General features: G+C 60.9%; 1 protein-coding gene and 1 pseudogene across 1 annotated transcript in view; both read right to left on the minus strand.

Moving 5' to 3' along the window:
- Positions 1–4,206, minus strand: part of LOC123017325 — a 6,063-nt pseudogene extending 1,857 nt beyond the window's left edge.
- NUMA1 (nuclear mitotic apparatus protein 1) overlaps positions 1–6,626 on the minus strand; it is a 69,763-nt gene extending 63,137 nt beyond the window's left edge. Inside the window, exon 1 of the mRNA XM_044418540.1 lies at positions 6,567–6,626. The gene's annotated coding sequence lies outside the window, so the exon portion shown is untranslated. The remainder of the gene's footprint in view (positions 1–6,566) is intronic.
- Positions 6,627–6,632: the final 6 nt, after the last annotated feature.

Here is a 6,632-nt window from a genome sequence, read left to right on the forward strand (position 1 = left end):
TCAGAAAGTTTCCTGCTGTCCTGAAGCAGAAGTGGTCAATTTCTCCAGATGTCTGGCCTACACCTTCCATGATCCCTCACTGAGTAAGGCTGACGAGAGCTAGAGGACAAAACAGCTGGAAGGCCACACGTTGTCCACACCTGCACAATCTAATTCAGCGTATTTTACATCAAAATGTACTAAAAACTGTTGACATGCTAATAAATACCAGCAGCCCACACAGCAGTGCATGATAGGCTGGCAACTGCTCATCTCCAGCCTGGAAACCGACGTGCTTGGCCCAGTGCTGTTTCTGTAGCTGAAAGCAATTTATTACTGTTGTTAAGGAACCCATGAACTGGAAAGGCATTTCCACTGGAATATACACTCTGGAAATGCTTCCACCGTGCTGCCGCGTCCCCTTCCTGCTAGCAGGTCTCTGCTCCTCCTTCGCCGAGCCTCGCCTGTACCTTCCACTCTGCTCCGTTAGAGCCGCCTTGGTGGAGGGGGGACCGTGCCTTTTCCCCTCACGTCCTGCCCGGCCCCCACAAGTTAACACTAAGCTCTCAGAGCGGAGGCCTTCATTTTTAAGCTTTTTCACAAACGCGCTCGTGCACTAGAAGCATGCAGACGACGGGCCAGGGCTCTTCTCTCGCCTCCCGTGTCATCGGCGTCAAAGGTTACGACATGCTCCCTCACAACTTGCTCCGTGTGCCGACGGTTGCACAGCGCAAGGTCTGAAGGGGCTGCGCCTGATCTCTGTGCTCAGCACCAATTCTGCATTTAGCCAAGCACTGGGGAGGGGCAGGGCAGCGCACGGACCTCCAGTTTTCGTTAAGAGCACACGGGGGGGGGGGGGCGCTGGACTCGGCGCTTGCACAAATCAGCAGCAACGGTTCCGCTCTGATAGTAATGCCTGTAAGATGACATGCTGGAGGCAGCGCATTCCCAAGCACTCGTTCCGCACTCCGTGATTCTGCCTGGTAGGCCCATAAAGGCTCCATCCACACAGCAACAGACCGAGGCGCTCGGCGTGCACAGACCTCCTACCACATGTGTGAGTCGCGATGCTCCGCTCACGATGCTCGACCGCGAAGATGCGCGCGCACAAGCCCGCTGCCACGTGACAGCGGGCTACCACCGAGCCGCCGAGCACGGCCCAGATCGGCAGTGTGCCACGCACACACAGCGGAGAACCGTGCGCAGGCCGAGTCAGGGACAGGCGGCACGGCAGCAGGCACACGCGAGCAGGGCGCATGTAACTGACGGCGTAAGCACTTCAGGCACACCTTACAGAACGGGTCGGGACCGCACGGCCCTGCAGATCCCATCATTCCTGACCGCTCGTCACCGTGGCTGGGGATGCTGGAGCTGGGAGTCCTGCGGTACAACCCCACTTCTTCATTTACTTGTGCCCCAGGCTGGAAGTACCGCGCATGAGGGCTCCCTGAATTACTGGCAGAGCACTCACGGCAGAGGCAAAAGCAGAGCCGCTCCCGGAGCGCCCTGCTGGGCCTCCTCGGCGGACAGGCCCGCACACGAGGCCTCGGCCGGCACCCCCCACGGCACGGCCACTGCTACGTGGCTCCCGCACCAGCAGCGGCGCGGCAGGCCGGCCGCTGCTCCCCAGAGCCGCTGCGAGGCCCCCGCCCATTCTGCCTTTCCGTGCGCAAGCACACCCCACCCTCGTTATTCCCGGGGGAAACAGGCACTTGCACACGTGGGGGGGCTGCCCCGCCCCGCCCCGCCCCAGCCGCCCAGCGCTGGGGACGTGCACCGGCGGGGCCTCCGCAGGACGTCAGGGCCCTCTCCGGCCTTACGAGGAGACGCCGGGGCCGCCGGGTCCTCCTGTGGCCAGGCCTGAGCTCGTCCACCGGGCAGAGGCCCTGCCCGCCCAAAAGGCGCTCGCCACACAGCTTGCCACTTTCGGCACGTCGCCTGGCGAGAGCTGCCTGGAAAGGAGGCCCCCTGCCCCCCCCCCCCCGCGACAAACCTGCCAGCCCAGGCGTCTTCATGCGGCCTTTCCGATACTCGAGCAGATTGCGTCAGAGCGAATCACTGCTCGCTGCACGCAGGTGGCCGGCTGCACGCTGCAGGAACGACAACGGCCGGCTCCGGCCGCCCGACGGCCAGCTGCACTGGACAAATCCCGCGGGTCCAGGCCGCCTCGTGCAGCCCTCCCCGACCTGGCAGCCTTCAGAGGCTTCTGGACCGCCACTCCCAGAATTCCCATCCGGCAGGGCCACTGACTGGGGATTCTGGGTGTGGCGGTCTGGAAAGCAGGAGGCTGGGGAAGGCCGCTTTGTAGGATTATATGGGCGAGCACGTGTTTCTGCCCCACAAAGCGTGCCGTGAGCCGAGAGAGAGAGGCGCATCGGGGAAAAGCAGCAAAGGAGAACGGACATTCACCGCTGCACATTCTCAGCGGCGGCATTTCAGCCGGATATGAAGAACCAAGTCACACCCAAGACTTCGCGGAGGTGGCGGCTTCTGGCAGACGCTCGGGGAGAGTCCCAGCAGGCAGGAGGGCTTGACAAGGGACGCGCCAGAGAGGCCAAGAATAAGGGGATCCAGCCACGGGGCAGGCGTGTGGACAGCACTGGAAACAGCCTGACTTGTGCTCTTCCGATGCTGGTGCAGCAGGAGCCGTGCAAGGGGGGCAGGAAACAGGGAAACACAGGAGGAGACCGAATGGCCAGGAGGAATTGCTTCAGAGTCACAGGTGGAAAAGAAATCGCTGTCGGGGCCACTCCAGGATAAAACCCCACAACTCCATGCAGCAGTTTGGAAAGTTACTGAGAGCCAACCAGCCGGTTCATGCCTCACAACTCCAGGTCCACCCGACGAATCCGAAAGGCTCCTGGGAACAGGACAAGTGCAGAAGGGGTCACTGCACACAGCCGTCTCTGCACAGGCCGGGACGCGGCCGGCAGCCAGGACACACAGCGAAGCCTCCAGGCGGAGAGCACGGGGGCCCCCAGAACGAGGAAGCAGCCTGCCAGCTGCCGGCTCAGCCATGCCTCTTCCCACACATTCCCGCCCGAGTCCCATCGTCATCCTCAAGGCCCTGCTCACAGGATGTCTGGCTGAGGAACGGCGAAGAGCAACTCGGGGGAGCTTTGCTCCGTGCCCCCCCACACCCCCCCGCTGTGGAATACCCTCCCCAGAGTGGCCTGCCCAACACCAGCTTTACTGTCTTCTCTGAGCCAGGTGCAGACTTGTTTATTCTTTAAATCCTCCATATTTCTATTGCGATGTTGTCCTTTGAAGAACTCTGATGTTTAATTGTTTCTTCTACTGCCTCATTGCTTTTAGGCTCCGCTGCTTTAAGGCGATTATATTATAATGCTGTTTTTACGTAGATTTAGTGCTTTTACAATATGCCACCCTGAGAGTTTCGAGCAATATAATGACTAACAAATTAAGGGAAAATAATGCAGAGGGAGGAATCCTATGGTGCCCTAGACAGCACCTATGGGGCAAGAGGATACCCTGGCCCCCTCACCCTGGCCCCAGAGATGAGAATCCAGGCTCCAGGCACCCAGCCCCTGCCCCTTCCAGCCAGCATGGAAAGAACCAGGCTGGCTGTCCTTCCAAGGCCAAGAACGTGACCCTGGGGACAGTTCAGAGGGCGGGGAGCAGAGGGGGCTGGGAGGGCCAGACGAGCTGTGTGGGGCCCTCTCCTGCCTCCTTCCCTGCCCCACTGAAACGCTTCGGCTGCACAGGCACAGGCAAAAAAGCCCCGCTGGCAAAAGAGGTGAAGAACGAGAACAGGGGGAGGGGAGGTGCACCTCGGCCGCCCTGCCCCATGGGGCCTCGCAAGCGCCCGAGTCCTCGCTGGGCACTGACCCCCCGCCCCACCTAGCTGCCCCCTCTGCCTCTCTGGCAAGACGAGGGCAGCCGCCGGTGAGCCGCCAAGCAGCGAGTGCCCCGCGGCACTTGGCAGAGGCTTTCCCGGGCGCCGAGGGCCGCACATGCGCACGCCGGAGCCGGAGCAGGCGGGAGAAGCGGTGCAAGAGAACGCGAGCGCACGCACTTCACTGTGCAAGTGAGCATGGTCTGCGCCGTGTGGAGGGCACAGCGGGGAAGGGAAGCAGGGCGCCCTCTGCTATAAAAGACGGGCGCTCACCAGAGCCGCTCTGGCTTCACGGGGCACCAAGGGGCTGCGACAGCCTTCCCCACGCTGGGGCCCTCTACGTGTTGGACCACAGCTCCCAGCTTCCCCATGCTGACTGAGCATAACGGAAGCGGAAATCGAACCCATCCAGAGAGCAACAGGTTGCAAAGGACGGGGCGTCATTTGAAAGCCATCGGGGACCTGCTCTGCACATTTGTATTTGGTAGGTCGAGGTAAATAGAATTAATGCATCCTAATTACAGAGTCCTGCCTGACCTACCTCACAAGGTTGTAGTGAGAATTAAAGTGCGAGGGAGATGATGTGAGCTGCCTGGAGTTCCTTGAAGGAAAAGGGCAGGGTACAAATACAGACTAATTAATTAATTGCAACCACACAAGGGCAAGCCACTGTGGTGCAGTGGTGAAGAGCGTGGGACTGGGACTCAGGCGATCCGGGTTCGGGTCCCCGCTCGGCCATGGAGCCCACTGGGGGACTTTGGGCCAGTCACAGGCTCTCAGCCCAGCCTACCTCACAGGGTGGTTGTTGTGGGGATAAGATGGAGATGTAGGCTGCCTTGAGCCCTTTGTAGGAAAAAGGCAGGATATAAATCGCAATGTAACTAAATAAGCCACTACAAGCGCCCTGCCAGGGTTCTCGCTCCACACAAATAATGCTTTCAACCTGCTGCTGAGTACCGACTGAGGTGTGCACCCTGAAAAGGCCCCACCCGTGGCTGCCACCTGCAGGCCAGCCCCCCACGGGGGGAGTCCAGCGCCCGCTATGCCAGGGGTGTCCAACCTTGTGGCTTCTCTGGGCCACCCTGGAAGAAGAAGAATGGTCTTGGGCCTCACATCAAATACACAAACACTAATAAAAGCTGATGAGCAAAAAAAGGGGTCTGTGCATAATTTTTGTGATATCCAGCACCACAGATATGCAAAAGTCCTCACATAATAATCCTAAGAGAGCATGCATACGTTTATTTTACGTGGCATTGCGACATGATGTTGCCATCTACGAAGGTCACGCTTGAGAACCACACAATCGAGTTACCCAAAAATCGCCAAAAAATAGTAATAAAAAAGCTCATAATGTTTCAGGTTAGTTTATGATTTTGTGTAGGGCCGCACTCATAGCCATCCTGGGCTGCATGCGGCTCGCGGGCCACGGGTTGGACACCCCTGCGCTACACCCACCTGCCTCCGTCCAAGAGCACCGGGGCACTTCGGTCCACATTCAGCACCCACCTCCTCCCAGGTGCACCACGCAGCTGTTACTCACACAACCACCACGTGAGGCAGATGAGGCTCAAGACTGCCCATCTCCCCACACACCTGGAAAATGTGCCCCCCCAGCGCTCTCAAGAGGTCAAATGAAGGCATGCACGCTTTCACCGGGAGCCAGTGCGGCTTAGCGGTTAAGAGTGCCGGACTGGGACTCAGGAGGTCCGGGTTCGAGTCCCCGCTCGGCCATGGGGCCCACTGGGCGACCTTGGGCCAGTCACAGTCTCTCAGCCCAGCCTACCTCACAGGGCTGCTGTTGAGGGAAAAGACTGAGACCGGGAGGAAGAGACTAATGAACGTCTCGAGTTCCCTGACAGGAAAAAGTCGGGTATACATACGATGGATGATATGATTCATATCACATAAATGTAGGATTGGTGAAGTGATGTATGCATGATACATACATACTTCGCTTCCCCATCCAATGTACGATTGGTGAAGCGGAGGGGGTCTTTCCTTATGCGGCCTTCCCCAGCCTGGTGCCCCTTCGGGGGACTGTGACTGAACGGGAGGCGTGAGGTGTGTTGATGGCACAGCGACAGCACGGGTGCCAGAGAGGCAGCTCTGTGGGGGCACCACCAAAGCCGGCAGCAATGCGGCCAAGAGGCCCCGACACGAACGGCGCTTGAGAGCCCCCGCACCGGGACAGCACCTCGGCAGGTGGCCGCCGCGACCAATGCGCATTTGCATTCGGGCCGGTTTCGTCTAACTGCAGTCCTTTGCCTGGCGCGGGTAGATTTCGCTTGCAGAAGAGGCAGTGGTGGAACGGAGAGTCCTATTTCGTACATTAACTCACGCGCACAGCTGCTAGCAGCAGGGGGCTCGGCGGGGGGGGGGGCTGGGCAGAGGCCCCCGCCCCAGAGGCCCCCGCCCCGCTGCAACCCCTCTCTGGACCGGGCAGCCGCATGCTGGGGGCCCGAGCAGATGGCCCGGAAGCCCCCCCGGCTCGCTGTTTCCGTGGGGTGCCCAGTCCGAGGGCCACGCAAAGCGGGGAGAAAGCGCCGCAAGGCGGCCAAGCGAAGCGCCTCGACCGGCCCCGCCGCGGCTGCTCCGCGAGGAGCCCCGGGAGGCTGCCCAAGGCCCGGCCGCTCCCCCCGCGGGCCCTCCGCGCCCGCGCCACGCGTCTCCCCGGCCCTTCGCGGCGCCCCGCGCCCCGGGCCGCCTCCCTGGCCCCGGCCTCGCCTACCTTGCGGGGCCGGCGCAGCGCGCTCGGGGGCCCGGGCCCGACGACCTCGCGGGGCTCTGGCGGCGA

The sequence above is a fragment of the Varanus komodoensis genome, unplaced genomic scaffold, assembly GCF_004798865.1.
Source record: "Varanus komodoensis strain SLA01 unplaced genomic scaffold, ASM479886v1 scaffold91, whole genome shotgun sequence".
In the NCBI taxonomy this organism is placed as follows: Eukaryota; Metazoa; Chordata; class Lepidosauria; order Squamata; family Varanidae; genus Varanus; species Varanus komodoensis.